At 43.2% G+C, this 25,000-nt stretch overlaps 1 non-coding gene and 1 pseudogene across 1 annotated transcript; one reads left to right on the forward strand and one right to left on the reverse strand.

Annotated features, from left to right (window-relative positions):
• Positions 1-13,835: 13,835 nt before the first annotated feature.
• Positions 13,836-23,397, forward strand: LOC140221581 (protein NPGR1-like; annotated as a pseudogene).
• On the reverse strand, positions 15,134-15,204 carry TRNAC-GCA (transfer RNA cysteine (anticodon GCA)). The gene has a single exon. It is a non-coding gene; the product is annotated as a tRNA-Cys (tRNA).
• Positions 23,398-25,000: the final 1,603 nt, after the last annotated feature.

Consider the following 25,000-nt stretch of genomic DNA (forward strand, 5'->3'; position numbering starts at 1 on the left):
AAGCTCCTCATCACCAGAACCTTGCCCATGATCATCACAGTTGCTAATGGACAAAAGATGACTAGTGAAGGAAAATGTCTAGGGATAAAGTGGGGCAGGGGCATAACTTTGAATTCTATTTGAGAGTGATTGAACTAGGGTCCTATGACATACATGGTTTTGGGCATGGATTGGCTGAGAACCTTAAGTCCATTTACATTAGATGTGAACACTTACACCTTGAAGTGGGGGTAAAGTAAGTGAAATTGGAAGGAGTGAGGACAGAAATGTCCAGCCAGAATGAAACAGAAGAAAAGGAAGTAGGAGAAGTGAACGGAAGCAGGGGAAGGCGAAAAGGGAAGGGAGGCAGATGGAGAAAAGGGAGATATCACACTGTGTGTGATAGGTTATTAGCTGGAGGATTGAGATTGGTATATGGCATTCAGATAGTCATATGCCACTGAAAGCATGGAAAGACTAGGTGAACGGGCTCACCAGGCAGGGAAAGCTAGATATAGCCTCTCTTCCTCCACTTGTTTTACGGATTCACATACTGGTTGGTATGTTCATCAAGTTCTCGATTACTACTTACGGTGCCCACTGACTCCCTTTAATGGTACGCAGTCCCTGCCAATTTTTCGAAAGAAAGTGCTATCCACAGAGGGGGCTAGCGGAGGAAGTGCAGAAATCGCGTATCCGTCTTATCCTCGATGGAGTACAGTGGCTATAGAAAGAAAGGAAGAGTTCGATTGCTTGGAGAAGGTCTTGGTCGACGGTTTTTAAAAACCCTCTTCTTACCCAGAAAAAGGAAACTTCTTGCGGAATGATAGATCCGTTTGTCTTGCTCTACCTAAGCAGGATTGAGTACGATGATGCTCCCTACCTATGTGTACCTCATACTTTTCGGGCTAGAAATGCCATGCCATATAGTTAATGGAACTATCCATTTTGCTCGATCTTGATTAGTAGATTGCCAACTTCTTCTTCTGATGATAGGAATCTTCCCTTTATTAGGTGGCTATTCCTTTCGTACCAAATAGTACCGTTCGTACCAAAGCAGCCAACAGCATATGTGCCTAACATGAGGGATCTAACTACTATGAAATTCAATGTTGAAATCGACCCCGGCCTATTTTCTTGAACAATGCCTTCCACTTAATTGCCGATACTTTGACATAGGTAGCTCTCGTAGTCAAAGCTCACAGGGCCAAACGCTCTATTGGAGTGGGCACGAACACACACAAACAAGGTTCGAAGAACTTCTACTTCAGGCCTTGAGGATTCTATGAGGCTCACTCAATGGTGTTGAGGCGCTTGCGGGCAATCAATAAATGAGGAAGCCAAATTATGGATCAAGGAAGGCTGCATCAGAAGGAAGAGTAGGTTGCTATGCCGTTGGCAGGGACTGAGACAGAGAGAGGGGGGCATAGCCCCTATGATCCCGGTAAAGAGTTCCAACTATGCTCTTCTCAGGTTCTTTCTTTCTCCTTTACCAGACCACAGAACTAATCAATCAATCTTGACTTAGACTTCCCATCATCCCCACTTGATTCAGCTTGAAAGCGGAAAAGAAGCGACTTGAACACATCCTTCAGCTGGAAGCCCGATGGAATCACGCCCTAAGAAGGAGTCACGCAAAGAGAAGAGGTTGCTTCGCTTCCTAAGAATCATTCCTATTCCTAAACCTAAACTTGCTCACTACCCTTACTGAGACGGCTAACAATCGTCTTAAAGTGAGATTCGAATTCTTCGACTGAGAAAGTTTCTCTTTCGGCTGAGCCTTTGGTCGAGTCCCTATTCTATAGGATATAGTTTAAAGAGCCCTTGCTATATAGACACTTTGTTGCAAACAATCCCATCTGTCTATTAGTGATAGCTCCATCCTAAACTTCGATTGAATGAAGTCCTTCTGAACTGAAATCATGAATTGGACTCGAACCAATACCTCTGTGGGACTTCTTCCTTTCTTTTCGGATCAATGAGACAAAGAGGTAGTTCAAGCTGTCGTTAGGGTCTTTGGCAAAGGAATGGAAATGGGACCCCCTCGACTTCTAAGCGAGTAAATCCCAGTAGAGAGAGGAAGACCTTTAAAAAGGAAAGTAGGAACGATTCTGAAGCGGTACTCAGGAAAGTAGTAGCCGTGTAAGTCAGTCACTGGTTAAAAGCAAGCAATTAGTTAGCAATCAAGCTCTTCCGCAGCGCGCCTTGTCTACGATTAAGAATGTCATGCCTAACCCACCCTTATCCACTAATAAAGGCAACTCTAGCTTCTGACACAACTGGACTTATGAAACCGATCATGCTGGACAATCAAATACTTCTTCCCTCATACTTATCTACTTCGCTTAGGCAAAAGATTGAAAAGTCTGTATCTGTCTACATGTGCCTCCGTCTATGTTACCCCTTCCCCGGAAAGGTGATTATACGTATAGTATAAAAAACTAGAAAAAAAAATCAAAAAGAAAGAAGAGAAAGAACTGGGAGTTGGCGCCTACATAACAGGTAGCTTGCTTACCAAGCCGTCCTGGCAAGCTCCTACAGTTCTCTTATTATTCTTGACTTGACTTATTAATAAGAAAACTACTCACTAACAAAATGAAAGACGATCTAGAATCTACCCAAGAAGATAGAGAGTCCCACATACGAGAAAAGGTCACAAATGGAGTTGAACCAAGTAACATTGCAAAGGCATAATGATAGTAGGGTCGGGATATCCCCGCCCTCCGAACCGGACGTGAGGGTCTCCCCTCATCCGGCTCTCTGCAGGGGAATCTCCACTCACTGCTTCCCCTAATATCCTCCCTTTACCACATCATGGGGGTTTACAGGAGATCCCAGAGACTCGCTCGGAAAGGCTGCTATACCAAACATTATTACTTAACTACAAAGAAAGAAAAGACTATAGTAGTCACTAGACTGACTATAGTAGTCCGTCCGGCTGCTCTTGCTTAAATCATTACTCTTCATTCTCCCGTGCTCTAGCAATTGCGCTCCCTAGACCACTACCATTTAGTTAGGTAGGGACAATCAATCCATAGTTACGGGAATAACGGAATGCATGGGGATCCAAAAAAATAGAAAAATGAATATTTTCTATGAAATCCTTTCTTTCCATAGATGTATCTGGTCTGAGACGGTACAGTACTCTATGAGAGGAATGCAATGGGATGGATGGTAGAGGGCTGCCTGCGCCCAAAAGCGATGATTCACTTGTCCCCTTGTCTATAGGGACCTTGTGGCATACAACCGCCACGACTCCTGCGTTATAGCCGCCCCTTTCTCTCTTTCTTTTGACTGCCTCGTGGACGGACGAAAGAAGGGAAGTTACAGAAGGGGGCAGTGAAGGCTCGCCAAGTAGACAGCAAGCCCCCACCCCGTCAGTCCTGTGTTGCCGTAGCGTGCCCTACTTCAATAAGGTATTACCTCGCCGATTTGAAAGGGGATGGGATTGGATTCATTCACTTGCATTCCTGCTAGCACTACAAAAAGCTCCGGTCTTAACGCCCCTACGGAAGCTGTGCAGCCTTTCCTCGGGTTCGTAGAGTCGGGTTTCCCGTTTACCCACAACGGAGGAGCCGCCCCCACCAACCAAAGCAGGTAGGCGGCCACGGTTCATAACGCACTCTTCGCACAACAGATCCACTTTGAAGTTGACTTATTCGCTCGGCCAATCGTCGGAATGTGTACGAGATACCATAAGGGCCCAATATCTCAATAGCACCCTTGTCTAAAGCTTCGAATGAGACTGAATATCCGAAACGCAGGAACGATCTGACTAGAAAGTCATTCAAAACTTGATCGAAGAACCAGCGTTTATTGAAGAAGCTATAGAGTCGATTACAAAAAGTACTAGTTTGAAAGGCTCGTTGGAATTGATCCGCTACGAGATTGACATTATACGCTAGAGAAGCACCTGAAGTACTAAACAGAATAGGTATTAGTTTTGTAATGGTTGGAGCAGCAAACTCGGATTCGGCAAGAATCTCATTTTTTGGTAGTACGAAGGGGGAATTGGCCCAAAAATTGGATAGGGGTAAAGACGCAGCCGGGTGCCGGCGGCTTATTCAAGTGCCCCCCGAACCGCGCGAAATGGTCGCCTATTACACGGCTCACAAACTCTGCCTGGGGTGGGGCTACCTATTATTCGTAGGCGGTACGTACGGCGCACGCAGGGCCTCGGTTTGCTGCGTGGACTGTCTATGCATTTCCTACAGAGTGTAATGGAACCCAGCTCAGCTCCGCCGAGCCAAAAGGAAAGAAAAGAACAGAACAGCCGGAGGCGAAGAGTAGAGTATAGCCAAGGGGCTTTCGTCGTCCGTAAAGGACCTAACGGAAGACCGTGCTCCGAAGTGCACTGAGAGTTTTGTTTTAAGAACACTTGGCCTTACCCCTTCGTTTTGAGCCATGTCTAGGTAGAATCGGCAAGATTGAACCGAGGCCCGCCCGGGCACCGCCGGGGGGACAACCAGACCAACCAGTAGGCTTTCTTTCCGAAGTTTCCTCCCGGGGCCCTTACTTAAATCATTGAATTCATAGGCATAGGGGCGTCCCAGGCAGTGGTTCATTCAATGAGAAAGAAAGACAGGAGGGCTGGATTCGTCGTGTCGGGCGAATTCATTCTGGGAAAAAAGGGGGAAGGGAGTCACCTGAGCTATGCGAAGGGAAGGGAGTCGTGGGCTGAGCCGGAGGTCACTTTTCCCGATCCACCCCGAAGGTTTTTTTCCCTCTCTCGCCCCATCATCGTACCCAGTCCTGCTATCGGCTCAGCTCTATCTATTCATCTCTTTTTTTTTTACATGGATATTTTTTTTTTCTCTCTTGTTCATAGATCTTGAAAGCGGATCAATAGAAATTTCTCAAAGGATCTATCTATAGAAAGATCTAGATCTCTATCATCATCTATCTCTATATCTAAATACTATAGAAATCGAAGCCTGTCCCCGACGACGATGCCCCCTGGGCGAAAGGAAAGGGGCCGCCATTCTCTTTCTTTCCTCAATCGTTCCGATCATTTCTCTCATTCCCTTTTGTTTGTTTGGGGCCCCGGGTTGGTTCGTTTCCTCCTCCTATCTACGCAATTCTCTGTCTTCGTTCGTGATCATCTTAGGCGAAAGGATAGGTATAAATTTAGTGGAGGTTGGCGAATCCGATCAAACTCTTCTCTTATATAGTTCTTATTTTTCCAGCTTTTGTTTGGTGTCCTCAGCCTGCTAACACCAGGCCGCAGGTCACTCTGCTTTGACTCAATAAACCAGTATTTCTCAACGCTCGGGAATCGGGTATCGGGGAAAAACCTTGGACAGCGTTCCTTGGATATCAAGGTTATGGGGCTTGGTTGGGCAACAGCGTCCTAAGTGAACGAAACCTATTGACTCCGGCCTTTGATAACAATGGAAATAGCTGGTCTGATGTCAATGTCCAGATAACCAGATGACGATGGAATTATTACAATGGACAGATTTCTATGGTCAGATACAGATTCCCTTCTCCAGCTAGTGTTCTTACGATAGAATTCTTATTATCACTGCTAGCATGATTACGAAGGCAAGATGGAAATGTACAGCGGCGTGTTGAGAATGGGAGAGGCTGCGGCGTGTTGCTCTGAAAAAACAATGGAAAGAGCTGGATCTTGATCAAATGTACAAATAGCCAGATACGACTAGCCAGCGGCGTGAACTTCTACTGCTACCGTGATTCCAATCCCTTCTCTTTATACAGAAAAAAACTTCCTTCTTTAGTTCAAATCAATGTTATGACCAAAATATGGGGTTTCCTACTCGATCCGTCCTTTAGCCAGCTTCTTACTAGCTTTCTTACCCTTAGCTCTGCTTTTGTGGGCGAGCCTTCGGCAAAAGAGCTGGTCAAAAAGCAGAGTGAGAAGGAAGGGTTCCCCGATAAGGAAGGTTGACCCGATACCCATAACCTACAGAGAGCGAGTTCAGTATCCGCCTACAAAGAAGCAACTAAAATCCTGACTGACAAGGTTTGGGGCTATCTAATAGCAAAAATCTCCTTCTAACAAGACAGGGTATTCACTACTGTAAGGTACTGAGAGAACAGGTACTTAGATCACAGACTTTGACACTTCTTCCTCACTTGAAGAGGAAAAAGATTATTGACTTGCCGGGGAGGGTCATGGACTGGCTGGCACGAAACTTGCATATCCAAACCTGGCGCTGGCTGGTGGGCCTATAGCTGGCTCGCTCGATAGATAAAAAAAATCTTATCCTGGGAGCTCTAGTCTAAGAGATTTGAATTGTAAGGTCTGGTTACCATTTCGAGTAGAGAAGGTGGGCAAATAAGGAACTGAAAAAACCAACCCTCCGCTACCAACAAGCAAGTAAGATTCATCAGCAAATAGGTGAGCCGATAAAAGGAATTACTTTTTCTAGGCGGATTTATTCTAATTGAAAGTTTGTAATTCCGGCTATACTCAAAACTAAGGGACACTACCCATGGGGACACAACCAAAAGATTCTTCGGCTGGCTTTGGCTCATTAGAATACTCGGTTGGGAAAGTAGACGGCTGGCTTGCTTCGCTCTTTCAGAAAATATTAGTCTAAAGATACGCTCGTAAACAAATCAAATCTTATTCGATGGCCCGGGAGATGTGGTGGAAAAGACTGCTTCTGTGGATCCTGCTGACTTGATTGGGTGAATAAATGGGTACTTTACCTTAAAAACTGGGTTGCCCCCTGCCTTCCAAAGGTGCCTAAAGGACGGGCCAGTCTGCGTCGCTATAGGCATGGTTTTCCAGAGGCGAGCGGGTCGAGATGTGAATGCCATTACCTTTGAGATAAGGCAGAACACGCTTTAACGCTGTCCAGTGCAGTGGGCTGATGCATAAAATGCGATGCCTTGTGAACCGCAAAGGTGATATCTGGTCTGGTGATAGTAGCATATTGGGGAGCACTACGATAGAGGTGGGGATCGTTCATTGGTGTACCACTAAACTTAGAAAGTGCTTCACCAGGTATTATAGGTGTGAGGCACGATTTGGCTCCAGCCATTTTACTACGAACCAAAAGGTCACGAACATACTGAGGTTGAGAAAGGTGTAACCCGGGGTATGAGTAAATACCTAGGCGCTAGATGAAGATTACTAAGATCTTGAAGAGAGAATTGAGTAGCTCAAGAGGCGCGTGCGGCTCATTCACCTTGGATGGATCGGCTGGTCCTGGCATTCTTTTGACACTGGACACTCAAGGAGGTGCTTGCCTACTAAGAACTAGTCCCACTGTCTATTACTCGGGTGCTGAGGCAACTAATAAGAAAGAAGCTTGGGGAGGAATCCATTAGCTATCTTCACTAGACGGACACCGATGGCGCAGATTTAGGCAAGGATTTTTTGAGAATGATTATTAGCCTTCTTAGAATATCCGCCTATATTAATAAAGAGTTTGAGATTGACCACCCACAAGACAAGAGTTTGACCACGGGGTAAGGTTACCATTCCCAAAGAAAAGACCAGTTACGGACTTGTACTCTACAACATAAAAAAAGAGGACTGAATCGGCGATCCTTCGAATAGTTTACTCGACCTTCAAAGTCTTGTTCATCGCCAAGTAGGCTTCCTGAAAGGCGGACAGGGCAAGCAAAGTAAAGAAGTTAGTACTTCGCTACTGGACAAGGCTATTATTACAAGTCCAAAAAATACGTTACTCACTGGAGCGATGATTGATTCAAATTTGCCTAAAGATCGTGGATTTACATAGGCGGCTCACAAGGGAAAAACAAGGTTAAATGCCCCAGGGATGGAATGCTGAAGAGAAGAGCGAGATAGAAAGCTACGGCTTATCAAGCTGAACCTTGAGGAAAATAGGTTTATACCATGGATCTCAGTCTCCGTGAAGTTAGCAAGAAAAGATAATTATAGAGATGATGGGAAGATCAAGTCAGCCATTCCGGTGGACAAACATGGACTCAGTCATTACTTCACCTTAGAAGAGAGCACTTGGAATTCATTCTTCTTCTTCGGCTTGCCAAATCCTGCTGACTACTCTTTCCTACCTGAAGAAAAAGAGGGAGGGGGCGAAGATACTCTTACTAGTGCCCACAGCCTGGAGTAGAGGTGGAAGAAGACCCCAGCTCTTCTCAAAGATATAAGAGATTATGACAAGAGCCAATTTTGCATCTTCTCCTCTTAAGATTTTCTATTTCTTTTGCAGGAGTTGTGCCCTCATCATCTCCCACGTTGTCCATATATATTTTAGCTGCTGCTATCTACATGAGTTCACCTAGGAAATTCATCATGCAAAGTAATAAGTCAAATCAACATGCTATTGTGCATTTTACAGTACCTTTGATGATGTTGTCCCCGCAACAATGAAATAATCCCTTTCTTCCTCTGGAATGAAATCTCGTCACATCTCCCACGCTGAATTTCATAATTTGAGACCAAAGAAGAAAGCATAAATACCAGACAAAATCACAAGTTACTATTATACTCCATTTTGAAGAGAATTACCATCTGGGTAGATAGCAGATGCACCGGCACACCCAGAAAACCAGTTGAGTTCCTTCTTTCGGAGTATGAAAATGAGACCAGGGACTGCATGAAAAAATCAATATCCCCGATAAGAAAGGACGACCTGCAGAAGGAAAGTCAGTCTCATTCGTTCCAGCCGCCCTAAGGAATTTCATAAGCAAGGTAAGATGAAGTAGTGAGCCGGGCGGGCATGCAAGGAGTAATTAAGTCTAAAAACCAGCCACCCCTAATTTCTCGTATTTAGTCAAGTTAGAGCCTCGGGTGAATGAAGCATTTCTTGAAACAAACTATTATCGTCACTAGCTAATCTAGTTGAGTTGGCGTAAGATCAAGAAGAACGGAAGCCTATCTTCTTTCTTTGTATCGAGACCAGCAAGAGCAAAGAAAGCAATAAATAGAATAGAAGTTCCTTAGTCAAGAAAGTATAGCCTAAGAAGGCAATTATGTCTCAAAAGGATCCTATCGATCAGTCTAGCGTGGGGAGCAATCTATCGCCAGAAGTGGTGGTGACATGTTGGTCGCACTTCAGCTGAATGAACTTTCGGTGGCAAGGGAGATATTAGCAACCCCTTTTAGTTAGATGCAGAGGAATGCATTTTACCAGATAAAGCCTGTCTTATTGAAGTATGATCTATTCTTCTATCTTTTAAAATAAACTTGGGAGAAAGCCCGTCTAAGCAGAAGGATGAGAGGGATTGAGAATTCAAGCAAAGGGTTTTAACCAGTTCCCCTCTATGCCCTGCGGGGCCACGCCCTCCGGGGTTGACGCCAGGGAAATATGCTTTTGATAATGAAATATTGGTCTACGCCCTGCTTCCTAGTTCGAGTATGAGGAGCAAGAGCGAATTAAAGAAATTAAAGCGTAGCACTAGCGCTATCCCTTACCTGTAGCGAGCGTAGCGAATTAAAGAAATTATCTAGGAGGATTCGTCTGCATCTGGTTAAACCCTTCCTAGAAAAATAGGTTCCTTCCTTTGGAGGTTGACTTTTCGAAGCGTACGAATGGATTACTACGAATAGAGAAATGACGAGCTTATAACCTAGCGAAAAAGACCTAGCGCAATACGAACAATACGATTTAGCGGCAAAGGCAAAGCACATTCTATAGTTGTAGATACGGTACGGCAATCTATGGCTTCCCTCCTCTAAAGCAGCTTCCTTCCTTCAAGCAACGCATTCGCGAACCAATACGTAGTACACGACGTAGTAAATCAATTAAATAATGCAATCCGGGTTAAAGAAATGAAATGGTTGTTGCCTTCTCGGACAAGGAGGATTTATTTTACGAGCGCTAGAGGGACGAGCTAGATAGCTTTTCTATATGAGGAGCGCTAGAGAATAGAAATATCATACTTTTAGCGTTGGATCATCCGAATTTGCAAGTGGATGCATACATGTACCTCAACTGGCATTTTCCTTGTGGTGTAATGTGTTCCCATATGGTATATGTAGGTTACAGAACCTTTTCTCTTCCAATTTGGATACTGATTTCTTCTTCAATAGAACCATCCGCTTTCTTTTGAATCTTGTATACCAATTTATATCCAATAATGTTTTTGGAGTCGGTGTAAGGAGCTAGAACCCATGTTTGATTTTGGGCTAGGGCATCTTGTGCTTTCCTAGCCAGTCCCAAGAAAAGGAGTGGAGACATAGCTTACTCTCTTATTAAGCAGTAAAGAAAGCTCTTCAAGCAAGCCAGTGAAGCAATTCCATATGCTTCTCCGAAAGAGAGTTCACTATTCTAGTTACGTTACTAGTTTAGGAAAAAACTACAATAAGTAGCTTTCCTCCCATCCGATGCTTGTTTTGCTTTCTACTTGTGAATGAACCCATTCCGTTTTGAAAGAAGCATGTATAAAAAGGCTATCGAGAAAAGTGGTACGCCACAGAAAGTGCAAACAAACTTATCAAAACCCTGTGAGTGAATGCCAGTGCCTATGAGCTTTTACGAAAGGCCAGGCTTTTCTCTGATCCAGTGAGTGAAATCCAACCCTATTCAAAAGCCTATTGAAACTTTCCTTGCTTTAACGCCTATGATCACCTAATAGCTTGACTTTACTACTAGAACCAGAAGCAAGCCCATAAGCAGTGAAATTCGAGGAATTACCCCATTTATACCACCATGCTTACTATTTACCGCCCTACACCGTGAAAATAGACAGATTTAGATATTATCTGCCACTATTGAATTGACGACATGGAACACCTAAAACCTATCCTACAGACAGCGCCTATTAGCTAGTTATTGAACTTACTGCCTCCCTAACACTTTGAATGTGTTCATTTTATTGATCTGCTTCCTTCAAAGAAAAATCAGTGTTTTCGTTCTCTTGTTATTTCCAAGTAGGAAAGTCCTTTCGATCCAATCCATTCTTTTGTGAACTATTCAACAATTAGTGGGTGTGTACTACAATTCATTCCTTACCAGACCATATCCTTCCTCGTTAGCTGTGTAGGCGAGTCAGTCAACAGATGAGGGATAATTCAAGAGTCAGACTGTCTTCGAAATGCTATTCGTTTAGTCGAATGCCAACACTACAATTGATAAATATCATGTCCTTTCGAAAATAAATAGAATGTGCTTATCTCTTTCCTCTCAATTGTTTTCAGTAATTCGATATTGACATTTTGTGATTAGATCAAAAAGATTACTGCCACTCAGATCATTTCCAACTTCCTGCTCAATCAACCTCCTTAGTTTCAAACAATTCCTACTAAACTGGGATCAAGGTGAACCCCCTTTCCCAAAGGGGAACCACCATGAGCTAAACTAGCATAGGAAATTGGTACTCGGCCATACAAAACGGAGTGAAGAAAAAGCCAAGCAAAAACGTATGCGCGTATAGATCCACAAAAGGTCTGTAGATTTCCTATTTCTAGTTTGGTATTAGAATGCTAAGAGAACAAACACATAGAGGGCGGGCACCCCTCCTTGTTCGTTCCTTTACTTGGGAATAAGCGTGTGAATGTAGATAGTATATTAGATAGAAAAAAGCAAAAGAGATAGCATACATAATCTTGAAGCCACGGAGAAGGTAAGCTACAATCACCTGATTTGTGGTAATCGAAAATATGTCAAAACGCATTTAAGGTAGACTGGTATCAACATCTTCACCTCAGGTTCTGGCTGGTATGATCTGGACTCTGAAGCTTTGTTAGCTCAGGTTAATATTTGTTCACGTCTTGCTTTGGGTGGTATGCTTCCTCGACTGGAGAAGTAGACACAGAAGAGGAGGGGACTCTAAAGTATCGATAGCCGCCTTTTCACTTATTGCTAGGAGTGATTGTGAGAGAATACATAACATAGGTGAAAGCCAAAAGGCATATATGACCCGCTCAGCCCAATGGAAGTGATTTGAAACTGACGTTTCTTTAGAATTCGATTAAGAATAAGAACATAGACCGGCTTCTAGAAAAAGAGACGTGCCCTCTTCTCTATCTGTAGATTCAGGAGCAACATGCTGGTTCCTTTTGTCATAATACCTAACGGCTGTGGGCAGAATGAATGAAAAAGCAGATGAAAGACACTATACATACCAATAGAATGCAAAATTTAGAATAAAGCTAGGTGACGTCACGGCATTTGAGAACCAATTGCTTCTTTTGCTTTTCACCAACCTTCATGTACAAAATCTTATTTCGTATTGGAGTAGAGCCTATCGTAGGCCCAGCAAAGGCAAGACGGAAAGCAAGCATTAAGTGAAGAAGCAAGGTCCAAACAAAGTAGTGAAAGATTGACATTGAAAAGCTTCTCCATGTCTATATCTGTCCGATGGACCAAGTTCAAAGGAAACGGCTTCTCTACTGCATCAAAAAACCAATCCAAGCCTGAAAAGGAGAGTTGCGGTTAACGATTCCTATAAATTGAGAAAGAAGCATGTTCTTCATGCCCAAAAGCGGATAAAGTAGATGGAACCTGTTCTCTAACCTTCTTTTTGTAGCAGATACTGCATAAAGTTTACCTGCCTTGTAAGGCTTTTGTAGGATTAATCAAATTTGCTTTTTCTCGTTCTATCTCAGAGTATCCATTCATTCGATCTTGCTATCCGCTCTCAATTGAATCCCTTCTCTGTTGTCGACAGGTGTGTCCGCATCAGGACCAGAATCACGGTCTAGTACCTCCGTACTCGAATACCTCCTACTTTATTAATTAGGAAGTGAAGTAGGGAAGTGTTTCCTATTCAAAGTACAGTGCCTTTGGTACATTGGTGCATTGGGGATTTCCAGGTAGCAGGTCGGTTGAGTGAGGGCTCCATCCATAACTGATATAGCTAGCGCACAGGATCTCCCTTCTGCGAACAAAAGGACAAAAGAGCCGGGTCGGGCGTTGATTCGCCGTTGCTATCAGTCGGTCTACTCGTGCCTGCTGCTTACTTTCTCGATCGATGGAATCGGTGATTCGAAAAACCTAACATCCGTAAGGAGTCTCAATCGTAGCTCACTCGTTGCCTTACTCTCCCACAAGATCACACTAAATACAATAGGTGCGTGATCTACTAGATTCTTATATAATCAATTTCTAACCTTAGTTGATAGACAGGAACCACCATCCCATAACAAAAAAGGGGGGCGAAGGTTATTTTGTACCAATGAAGACGGATTTCTCTCTCGAGCTGCTCAAAGATCTTTAAGTGGCTTACGAGGTAGACTTGATCATGATCCATATCCAACCTTCTCCCATCTGCTTCTGTCTCTAAAGATTAGAGTCATCGACGCGATTCAAGTCCAGTGCTGATAAAATCCTGCTGTCCAGTTCGGGAAAGCAAGTGATTGATTAGTTCCATTGGTCTATTGGCTTCAGCTTCCAGTCTACCTCATTTCTATCAAAATGATCTGGTGTCTATGTCCATGCCTGATGTTGGTAAACCCTATATCTATTGCAAACGAGCTTTTCGGAAGGGACAGCTTGTAACCCACGACTTACTACTACGAGGATTCTGGCGGAGTGCTTTTCACATATAGATAGGTCGGGATGAAGAAGCTCCGTAGTCAACTAATAGATAGAAAATCACAGTAACCTTTTTCCAACAGTTTCACCATGATAAGAACAACCTTGTCATACATGATAATTATGGGCTTTCTTCCTCCTTCTTTATAGTCTTCAGTTCAATCTGCCAAGTCCGATTCATCTTTTTCCAACCCTTCCTCTGTTCTTATACTAAACCTCTTCTCTTCGTTCCCTTTGCCCCACCAAAAGAGGATCGCCCCTAGTAATAGCACCTTGATTTATTTGGAACATCCAGATGGGCATATCTTTTCTTTAGTTTATGCATCTCTCATTCAAAGACAGACAAGAAAATCAATCTAAAGGCACCACTCCTCTTATTACCCTGAAAAGGAAACTTCTTGCGGAATGATAGATCCGTTTGTCTTGCTCTACCTCGCAAGGACTTCTACCATCCCTCTTTTTCTAAATTGTTGTCAAAATCGCATAGTTCTATTAAAAGAGGAGGATTTCTCTGACCAACAGCATAGGTCAGAGTTTAGGTTTATCCCTTCCCCTTCTACTTACTTGAGAGTAGGGAGCAAAACTAGATAAGTCTTAAGCGAAGACTGGGTTTAATGATACCCTCCCCATTCGTAACTGCTTACAGCGGAACTTCTACTATTCATTCTATCCACTATCTCTCGACAAATGAATCTGAATCAAAGTAGAGTAGAAGGCCAGACCTTAGGCGAATTTCGGTATCAAGAGATGAAAGTGAAAGGCGGAGGTATCCTTGGACCCCAGAAGCTAGTTCCAGTATCCTCATTTCTTTGGACACCAAACATGCAACATATCCTCCATTGGCATTAACACATCATAGTGAAGCTTCCTTCACTGAACAGATCTTCAGCAAGAAGTGACTAGTTGTCATTCCAAACTCCTAACCTTTTGTTTATCTCTCGCTTGCTTCGATTATAAATTCATCAAATGAAGGATTCAGAGCTTTTGTGTCCCTACAGTTAAGTACCAATATCTTTCTTGTCCGTCCAGCTATTCAGGAAAGGAAGGCAATCGATTCAATTCATTCCCCAATTTCTGGCTTGGTGCTGCGCATTATTAATAATATCATATAGAAAGATGGACTAGCTCGAGACCTTGGCTTCAACCAATCAATTGAATCTTGGACACATTTAATTATTAGATATTGCTTAAGGGATCACCACATATATTTATCAGATTATCATGTCTGTCTCGTCTTGCTATTTCCATCGACCAACCATGAGAGTGTTAATCAACTCCACCTGGAGGAAGTGTCAAAGGCGTCTGTCTATCAGTTATCGATAGATCGAACAAACCTAAAGGATCTGGTGGTTGTGTAATTGTAAGATTACTGATCATGGGATACGGATCTAGTTCCTGGCTCTGCCTACGCAGAGCTGAGTCGGATAGTCTTGAAGAGATGTCTTGGAATGTTTGATGGCCGTGAAAGTAAGAATTCTTTTATTTAGCCAGAATTCGCCTACTTTACTTTAGAGGACTAGCTCTTCCTATTGGACTCGTGGGATTGGAGACAGCCTCAGGTTCACTATCTTCTTTAGAGTCCTTAGACTATGGATATGATATGACGATTGTCAGCTAACTTCACTAACCAATGGCACTATTTCGCACACAAGACATTCTAGCCTTGTGATCTCGAACACTACTTATGATAATAAGAAATCAAAAGTATTTAGTGGGTCAGGCGACACCCAGATTTGAACTGGGGATAAAGGATTTGCAGTCCCCTGCCTTACCGCTTGGCCATGCCGCCAAATCCGATTCTAAATCGAGAGAAATCTTATTCATCCATTTACTATACTAATTCTTTATCGTAGCAGGAGATTACTAAACCCTCTATTTTTTTCAATAAGCATTCTACCACTAACTATGCGCCAGAGTATGGTTTCTCTACTCTTTCCTTTTGGTACGAGAATTTCCGGATCAAGACATTCTTCCTATTAAGATATTGAATTGGGTCTTGGTTGTGGTGGTGGAGGTGCAGGATTAGGTCTAATATGAGGTCTAGCCAGTAGTATGAGGTCTAGCCAGTAGATAGTAGAGAGGAGGGCTAAATCCAGGTTGGTTAATGTCCCGTCGCTCAATCCATCTATTTTTCTTTCGCGCTAGTGAACTCTGGCAGTTGGAGGAGGGAAAGGAGCATACTTTTCTTACGCAAATAGAAAGTGCGAACAAAGTAGTCAACTTACTGAATCACCAGTGCTCTCATCTTTGTCTTTTGAACTCATCTTTGTTCTTCTAAAATAAGGAATGAATGGAGTTAGGAGAAAGGGTTGAGCTAGAAAGGCGGGAAACTGTTTATGAATATAAGAAGCATCTTCCCAAGTTGCATCCTCTGGTGCTGCATTGGACCATTGAATCAAGACCTGAACTTGAGCATGGTTGCCACATCCTAAGTGAAATAAAACTTCGTAGAGAGAGATCATTTAGATCGTTTAGAATTTGCTTTTCCTTGAGCACCGACCAGAGGGAGAAGAGCGAGTGATCCCTCGATAGGGAGCACGAGCGATGCAACCAACGGGAGGACAAGACAAGCCCTTCCGAAAAGCTCGTTTGCCTTTCATCTGAGCGAAGTGATTCCTCAAGGTCAGGTTAAACAAGTGAATCATCGGTTGCAAGCACGAGAGCAAGCGATCGAAAAGGAGGAGAAAGAAACACGATAACCAGATGTCGAAGCCAGCTTGAGATGAACATTAGGAATGAAAAACAGTGATTCAACGTTATGAGTACCCTCCCTTAATAAATAAATAGAATAGGGGCCAAACAATTTCCTTCAATTTGAGTAGAGTGCGTTGGCTGGAAAGTAGTAAAGTCGAAGTGAACCTCTATTTAGGAGAGATAACCCCGAACTCGAGCTACTTCATTCTCTAATAGGCTTGTTGTACCCGGTCTTGCTATTGACTCCCTAGCTAGCTCAGAAGGAATGCCTAACTCTGTTGGGACAGATTGGACAGTTGGAGCAGCCGATAAACCAGCCACAGCAGAAACAGAATGACTAGTTTCAACAAGGCGAGCAGGAGAAGCTACTCTCTTTTTAGTCGCATCCGTGGAAGGAAAGAAGGATCAGATCGTAAGCGAACAGTGGGAAGAGCGTAAGCGAGTTCAGTCAATGCAATGAAGGGTAGGAGAAATCCCGCTCAGGAAGATAGGTTTAGGAAGATGGCACCGGAAGGGAAGATAGTACTCCCCTGATGAACTCTGATTGGCCAGGCAATCGAAACTTCTTCGTCTAGTCTAGATTGGCTGTACGGGACACTGTTCTTCTTTGTTATAGGAGTCGAGGTAGCCACCACCGGCTAAAGGAAATCGTCCTTCATTCGTTTTCTTCCTCGTAGTCGTTTTAGTCCTCGGCTAAGGTATCATCAGATATAGAAGAAGCAGAGACCGGGGGTAATAGCAAAAAAGGAATATAACTCGTCCGAGGAAGTGGGCGCAGGGGGCAGTGGGGTAAGGTAATTGAAGTAACTAGCCAGTATTAAGATTAGGCATAAGCATAATAAACTGATGCATCCGAAGACGGTGAATCTAGAATAGAGGCCGGGTGGGGAAGCAAAAGATGCAAGAGAGCCTTTTTCCGGGATTGGATTTCACTCATTTAGTGCTTGGGATGCGGGCAGGCGTGGAAGATGAACATAAGAGAGCTCCGCCCTTGCCTTGCACCGGTGAACAAAAGAAAGAAAGGAGACAAGGTCGGAACTAAGACGTCAATAGCTTATTTTAAGTGACGTATTCCTGTCGGGAACAGCGAGCAAGGATAAAATGAGAGTATGAGCCCACACCCATATAGAAATCAGTCATATGCCTGATAGTCGTTATCTATTCTTTCTCAATGATAGTATTATTACCCGAAAACGATATGTACAGAGGAAGCTAGTTCTGTACTCTAGTTCTGTCCCCAAGGCGCGAGTGAAGCCCTTCTCCAGTATGGTAAAGTGAAACCGCTTCGGAGTTTATGGTTCGAAAGAAAGAGAGAGGAAAGCACTTATAAAGCGGTGGGCTCTTCTCTTCTCTTCTCTTCTCTTCTCTTATAGTAAACAAGAGTTCCGTTAAGCTCTGGGACTCTGGGCAAGATAGCTGTAGTTTTGAAAACGTAAATTGACCGAAGTTTGTCTTGACTTTCCCCTATTCTACGTATACCATCTCCGAGCCTCTCGTTAAATCGAATCAATTGATGAAAGATGCCCGTCCTTGCTAGGCCAGTTAGAAGTTCCTGGGGATGTGATTGACCTAAGAAGCCCGTGTTATCGATAGATGTAAGTTCATAGTTGAAGACAAGGGAGTTTTAGCTTTTTCGTACCTCGCCCCGGTGTCACTGACAGGGGAAGCGCAAGGTTGATTTATCTGTTTTCGACTCGTGAAAGTTATCACAGCTAGCCAGCCTACAAGGAAGATTTGTGGGAAGTAAGTTACAAGACTTCTCCCCAAGCTCTATTTCCGGACCTAGTTCAAGGACAGGAGCTGGGGATTTGGCCAAGCCAGTTGTTGAAGTCGAGTATGAGCTTCTATCCAATCGAAAGAAGAAGCAAAGGCTTTTCGGTAAAGTATCTGTTTTTTAGTGGTCCTTGCATTCACTCCTCCAAGGAGGTGGGAATTCATCCATAGTACGCCTATCTATGGAAAAGTTCTTTTGAAAGATTTCCCCTTCCTTTCTTCTCTACACTTATCCGAATAGGTTGGTGTGCCAGCTTCTTCTCCTGCCATCCCGACCTGTTGGCCATACCGTAGTGTGAGCACCATTATTAGAATTGGAGTATCTCTTTCAAGCACGCACATAATGGACAGCGTGGGAATACCTACAATAGGGACAGCCCGTCATAGACCACAGGAATCCATACCCTCGCGGAAAGGAGAGGAAGAAGACTGTCTTCTCGGGGAAGACAGGCTTTCTCGGACTAGAAGAAGAAGAGGAAGAAATCGATACTATGCTAGCTAGTTACAGGGAAGCTGCATCAATGGAAGTTGGATTGCCTAGTTTTGCTTTTGAGTTCGATTTGAACTACTTTTCCAAGGAACCACACTGGGCTAACTTGAATCTGTAATCGATGGTTAAGGCGCGCAGCGGTAAGGTTCCCACCGAATCAAGAATTCGGCAATTGAGGAGCTCGATTAGTCATACTCACCACCACCTGCTCTAGGCCCATTGCCAGATCTCAGAACAAGTCAGCAGGGAGAGGGAGTTTATCTAAGCGAGAATGGGGTCGGGGCCAATGCTTCGTTTTGGCTTGATCTATTTCACAACAAGTGAAGTGGGAGATTGACGGTTGGTTTACAGACTGCAATCAGCTCGGGAAAAAAAGAAAGAAGTATCTAACTAGAGCTCGCTCCTTTAGTATTTAATAGGGAAATTCCCACCGAAAAAGCCATGAAATCACGTTGAAAATAAGGCAAGCAATTAGAGTATTACGTAAGGAAAAATACCTCGCAGAGATGGCCCAACCCTTTCTATTTTGGTTTTTTCCTAATTGCGCACCCCTACCTTTTATTGATAGTTTATGCCGGGTCTTTTCCTTCTGAATAAGATTGTTAGTTTCTGCTAGAGAGGTTGCTCCAAAAATAGTAACCTGCTCCTGGTTCACATGAACAAAGTGTAGCAGAACGGACTTCCATCCTTTTTTGAAGGAAATGCATACATTGGGGAATTCCGGGCTCCGGAGAACCTTCTGGGATGTATGTTTGGAAGCATTCAAAGAAGAAATCCCCATAGTTATCTCGTAATAAGAAGGAGACGGTTGAGTCTCCTTTATCAGGAGGATTTTAACGGGAAAACATGTCTGGATCCGCTTTTGCAATTCTAGCGGACCAACGGCTATGCGGCTCTCAGAAACAAAATGAACGAGAACATACTTTCGAATTGTGGTAGGGGCGAACCCATCCGGGCGGGTGGAAGCCTTGGAATATATTACTGCAACTACACTCATAGACAATAGAATGCTTAGAAGAAAGCAGATAGATAAGTAAACGAATTCTTTCATTACCAAAGGCTCTCACTTCGTTCTCTCGCTCTCCTCGCGGCGCTCCTTGCTCGCGGAGAGGCATACCGAAAAAAAAGACGCTCAGATGTGGATTCAATCGCGCGGTTTCGTTTTTCTTCTCCACCACACCAAATAGTTGAATAATAAGACACAAACTAGATACGGAATCGCTACGCTAAGTTTCTTTCTATATGGGTAATAAGTGTAGGGATTGACCTCACCGAGTAAAGATAAGAACTCGTACCAGGATTTACCATTGTTGGCTAAAGCATTGTTGGCGAAATCTTACTTACCTAACAGGCGGCGCATTTGCTACTTACCTAACTAACAGAGCAGGCAGGCGCATTTGCCAGAACAGGCGCATTTGCTGGTCCAGTTAATTACGGATTGGATATGACAGTTCATTACTTGAAATTATGGGGACTGCTCATTTCTTTGTTTAGCATTTCTTTCCTGAATCAGAGTTTTGAGTAGCCCGAGTGAGGGACGGACATGAAATTAAGAAAGAGCCCGCACGCAGGCTTCTGATCTAGATGCACTGAAAATGGCTATAAAATATCCAGTTTTAGAAAACAACACTCACTCTCTCTTTACGAGAATTTCAAGTGGGTTGGTTCAATTCCTAGCTTTTTGGATTTGTATTGCCTTACGAACTTGCTAACTAAAAGAAGGTAGGTCCACAAACAAGTCTATATTGGAATAGATAGAGAGCATTTTTCCCCTTTGTAATTTCACAAAAAGTGGAGAGCCCTAGCATTGAATGAACGTAGTTACTTATCGAATTACCTGAAGTGAAGGAATGCCCAGACTTATTTACTTGTCCGAATAGATTGACTCGGTAGGCCGTAGGAAAAGATAACTCATGCCTACTTTACTTACTTGCCCAAGCCCTACCTACATATTTGACTAGTAGTTCTTTCGGAGAATTACTCTCTACCTACCTATAGTAGATTGAGTCGAGTAGTGATGAGCACTTATATATACCAGTCCGAGTATTGAATCGAACTAACTCATACATAGGAATTCCTTTCTGGTTGTCTTGCATTTACTTTTTCTTTGATTTGTCTTGTATTCCCGAAGAGACAGGGAAAGCTTTACCAGTTGTGCGGACGGATTAGCCTTAATTAACTTATTAGTAAGTAAGATCTTGGCTTTGTATTGCCGCTTTTCCTAGATATAGCATAGTAGTGCGTTTGCGATAAGATTGAATTGAAACTCGAAGTGAGAGCATGCATTTCCAGCCATACGGAGAGAATTACCCGCCTACCTGGATGGCCTGCCTAGTAGTTCTTTTGACCTGGATGGTCCGCCTGCCTAGCTGTTAGCTTCAACAGGTTGCTAAGCATTAAACAGTGGAGCTGTATTTGTTTATATTTATTTAATTTGAACCATTGGGAAAAGGGAACTGCTAAATCTGCCTGTGCTCATAGAATTTTTTGATTGTGCTGTCTGTTTATATAGACCTTGTATGTGTTTACTCTTGATTTTGTTTTCTGAAATGTGCACTCAGAGTTCCTATTTTTATTGTTGCGATGTCCTGCAGTGTACCTGATTGTATGTCCAATACCATTGGTCCCAAAGGAAGATCCTAACAGAGACAGAGCTATTTATATAAATTTAGTGAAGTTATCTGCAAGCAGACAATGTCTGCGATCATGTTATGCACTTGCAGTGGGGACCAATCCAGGTTCGAAGATATTCCTCGATCGCCAGAATCTCTTGCGACACGTGATTTCTCAGCAAATGGCTCTTCTTCAAAGATAGCAAGTCGAGAAACAACGCCTGATGATAGCCAAGTAAATGAAGTAGAATCAGACCTCAGAGAAACCCTTTCATTAAATTATGAGGTTTGCTGCACCCCTTCAATCTTCGAGGAAATTTGGCTATCTTGTGTTTCTTATATTTGCTAATTGATAGATTTATTTTTCTGTGTAACAGGAGGCCCGGGCATTGTTAGGTAGACTGGAAACATCAGAGAGGAAATTTTGATGCAGCATTGCTGGTTCTTCAGGGAATTGATATAAGAAGTTTGAGGCCACGAATGACCAGTGCTATTGCTGAAAGTATCAAGTCTAGAGTGCCTCCACGTTCTTCAAGAAGGAAAACCTCACAAGTGAACGGAATGCTAATGCATATGTCAATGCATTCTGTAAGCTTGCTTCTAGAGGCCATATTGCTTAAAGCAAAGTCATTGGAAGGCCTTGGTAGAGTAACAGGTATTAACTAGATTTTTCTTTTCAATGTGCTTTCTTGTATTGTACTTTAGCATTGCCATCTGAAATGGGTATAGTAGTTCCAGAAGCGTTGCAAATCTCCTATTGTCCTATATATGCGGTCCTAGCTATTTTGTTTTAGTGAAAAATATGTTTTTGACAAAACGGAGTAAAAGGCTGTTATGCTTCATATTGATAACTTTTGCATCTGAAAGAGCTTTGTTGCATCCGTCAGAGTTTCACTTCATGCTATCTTGACATGGCTGATGCTGCGGAAGAATGCAAAACCATCATAGACATAGTTGAGTCTGCATGGCCATATGGTGTTCCTGACGGGTAAGCTAATGGACATATTCCATTCAGCTCTAGAATATCTTCCCAAACTGTGGATGAGAAGCTGTTGTTTCGAAGAAGCCATCATTGCATATCGGAGAGCTCTTGCAAAGCCATGGAATTTGGATTCTGAAAGGTCCGCCAACTTACAAAAAGACTTGGCAGTGACTCTGCTGTATTGTGGTGTTGAAGTGAAGTTTCCTGAAGAATTTGGTCAGAAAGGGAACCTGTTACCCCTGGGAACAACATAGAGGAAGCAATTTTTTTATTACTCGTACTAACAAGAAGCTATCCCTCCAAGAAATAAATGGGATCCTGACCTTGTGAACCATTTGATGTATGCACTCTCGTATCCGGGCATCATGAAGTTTTGGCCAGCCATCTAGAAATGTTGTTGCCAGGAACCTATACCAGATCGGAGAGATGGTCTATCCTTGCACTTTGCAACAGTGCAGCTGGTATGGATGATAGTGCATTAAACATCATAAGGAATGGTTTTTGTGTATTAGAGAGAAAGGGAAAACCTCATATTCCATCTCTTCTTTTAGGAGCAAAACTATGCTGTTAGAATCCAAAGCATGCTTCCGAAGGGATCAAATTTGCAAATAAAGCCATGAAGTCTTTCAGAAGTCACGATATGCATTTCATCAGCATTGTAAACCACTTTCTTGGTGTGTGTTATGGACCTTTTTCTAGGTCGTCCACTTCACACTTGGATAAATCGAGATTACAAGATGATGCACTGAGGCTGCTGCAGGATGCTGCTGCAATGGCAAAGTAGAATCCTGAAATAATGTATAGCCTTGCTTGGGAAAATGCGATGCAGCGCAAACTCAATGCAGCTGTTGAAAATGCAACAGAATGTCTTGAAATGGTGATGGGTGGTTCAGTTAGTGCCTGGAAGTTATTAATTCTTGTATTATCTGCACAGCAGAATTTACAAGAAGCCGAAGCAGTAGCGGATATTGCCATAGATGAAGCTGAGAAAGATGATCAGTTGGATATTTTGAGGCTGAAAGCACAAATTCAGGCTTCCCGTGGACAATTCAAGCCTGCAGTGGAATCTTTTCGGGTTTAGCTTTGGTCGCAAGCAAAGAAGGAAGTCTGGAAATCAACCACTTGTAGTGAGGTACAACCCCTTCTCTTCTTTATTAGACTCCCATTAAAATATCATTGTTCTTCTTCGCTCATTATCTACTTGGTCTTGACAGGTTAAATCCCTACAGAAGTTAGAGATGGACGCATGGTTAGATTTGGCGTCAATATACACAAAGCTTGAGGCATGGCATGACTCAAACATCTGCCTTGACAAAGCCAGATCCATCGATTTCTTTTATCCCAAGTATTGGCACGTAAGAGGTAAATATTCGCAACTACCTGACCTGATTCTGCTAATATATTCAGTTATGCTTCTTTTTACCAAACAAATAAGGAACTCAAATAAATTATTGTAATTTTTTGCCAAGTGTTGTGATTGGCTTTGGCTGCATTTGCTTCAGTTTTCATGTCCTCTGGACATCAAGAAAATGGGGTTGTCCCTGAAACTTAATAATACAGTACTACTATACCGGTGCTTCTGGATTGATATCTAAATGAATATCCAAGAGGTTGCTGCTTCTGTTAGTTTTTTACTATTAAAGTTCGTTCGATGGTTCGATGTTTCAAACTGCTAATGCATTCAGCACCTTTGCGGGTCTTCAGTTGGAGGGTCCAATCCTTGCACCAAGAAGCCTTGATGGCGTTTTCATTCGCCCTTTCGATCAATCCAGATTACGTCCCAAGCATGGTTTCTATGGCAGGAATTCTACGAAATCTAGGAGGGAACTCGTTATCAAACTACTGCCTGCGCTAGGGGAAGCGCGAAAGAAAAACCAGTTTCAAGATCTGATACCCTTGAAGGACTCCCAGGAATGAGAGAGCAAGTACAAGGACAATCTGATTTTCTAAGGATAGGCGGTATTCCATAATTAACATAGTTCGGTTAGAGTGGATTTTAAAAGCTACAGCAGATCGATAAGTTGCTAATTTAGCTAAGTAAACTCCACTACGGAATCTAGCTCTCCATACCATAAGAGGGTATTCCCAATGAGACAAGTAGTTTATCGAAGGGACCCTCTGTCTGAAGATTGTAGTCCGGATTTCTCGGAATAGAATAATTGAATGAGCAGGTGCAGATGGTCAATCTCCATCTTGAAGCCGAGTCTCTCTGTCTTCTTATTTTATATAAAGATATAGAGAATAACTCGATCGATCGTAGAATGATTTCGTGATCTGATCTTCATTTGGGCGGCTTTCGCTCAATCCGTGGCTGTAGTGATAAGGCAGGGGTACAAAAAGAAGATATAGAATTGTAGCTAACGGGGTTCGCTCGCCCTCGCCTGTCACTATAGCGTGTCAAGTTTCTCTCTTTCCAATCGGGATTTTTTAGGTGTGAAGTGAAGTTCACCAGAAACGCTAGCTATATGCTTAACACAGGGTAGGGGATTCCATTCCACCAAAGACGTAAGGTGAACGAGTTCACCCCGACTCCAGAAAGATAGGTAAAACTGTGGACTGAGGTTCAGTCAGGAATTTGCGTATAGAAAGGAGCAAGAAAACGTATGCGCTTTAGCAACAAAGCGCTCATCCCTTGTTCTTTCGCTTGGAAGCTCAATCCCCTCGCTTCTTCTTTCGCTTCTACGCTCGTGCTTTCAGCAAGTTCGTACCAGTCGTCAGTCAAGGAGGGAGCTCCAACCTCCGCGCCTAGCCGCAACCTAAACGCTGGTTCTATCCCGGCCAAGCAAGCAAGGGGAACCCCGGTGGGAAGAGGGAAAGAAAGATCAGGGGAAGAAGCGGGGTAGAGGAATTGGTCGACTCATCAGGCTCATGACCTGAAGACTGCAGGTTCGAATCCTGTCCCCGCCTAATCACGTCAGATACTTGTACGAGTCCTGATCACCTGGGTCAAAGAATCTATGTTCAAGTCGCCTGCCTAACAAATAGACGACTGCGTACTGTAGTTAGTCTGTTCCGTTGGTCCGATCCTACCATG

Source organism: Setaria viridis, unplaced genomic scaffold, assembly GCF_005286985.2.
Source record: "Setaria viridis unplaced genomic scaffold, Setaria_viridis_v4.0 scaffold_315, whole genome shotgun sequence".
Taxonomy (NCBI): domain Eukaryota; kingdom Viridiplantae; phylum Streptophyta; class Magnoliopsida; order Poales; family Poaceae; genus Setaria; species Setaria viridis.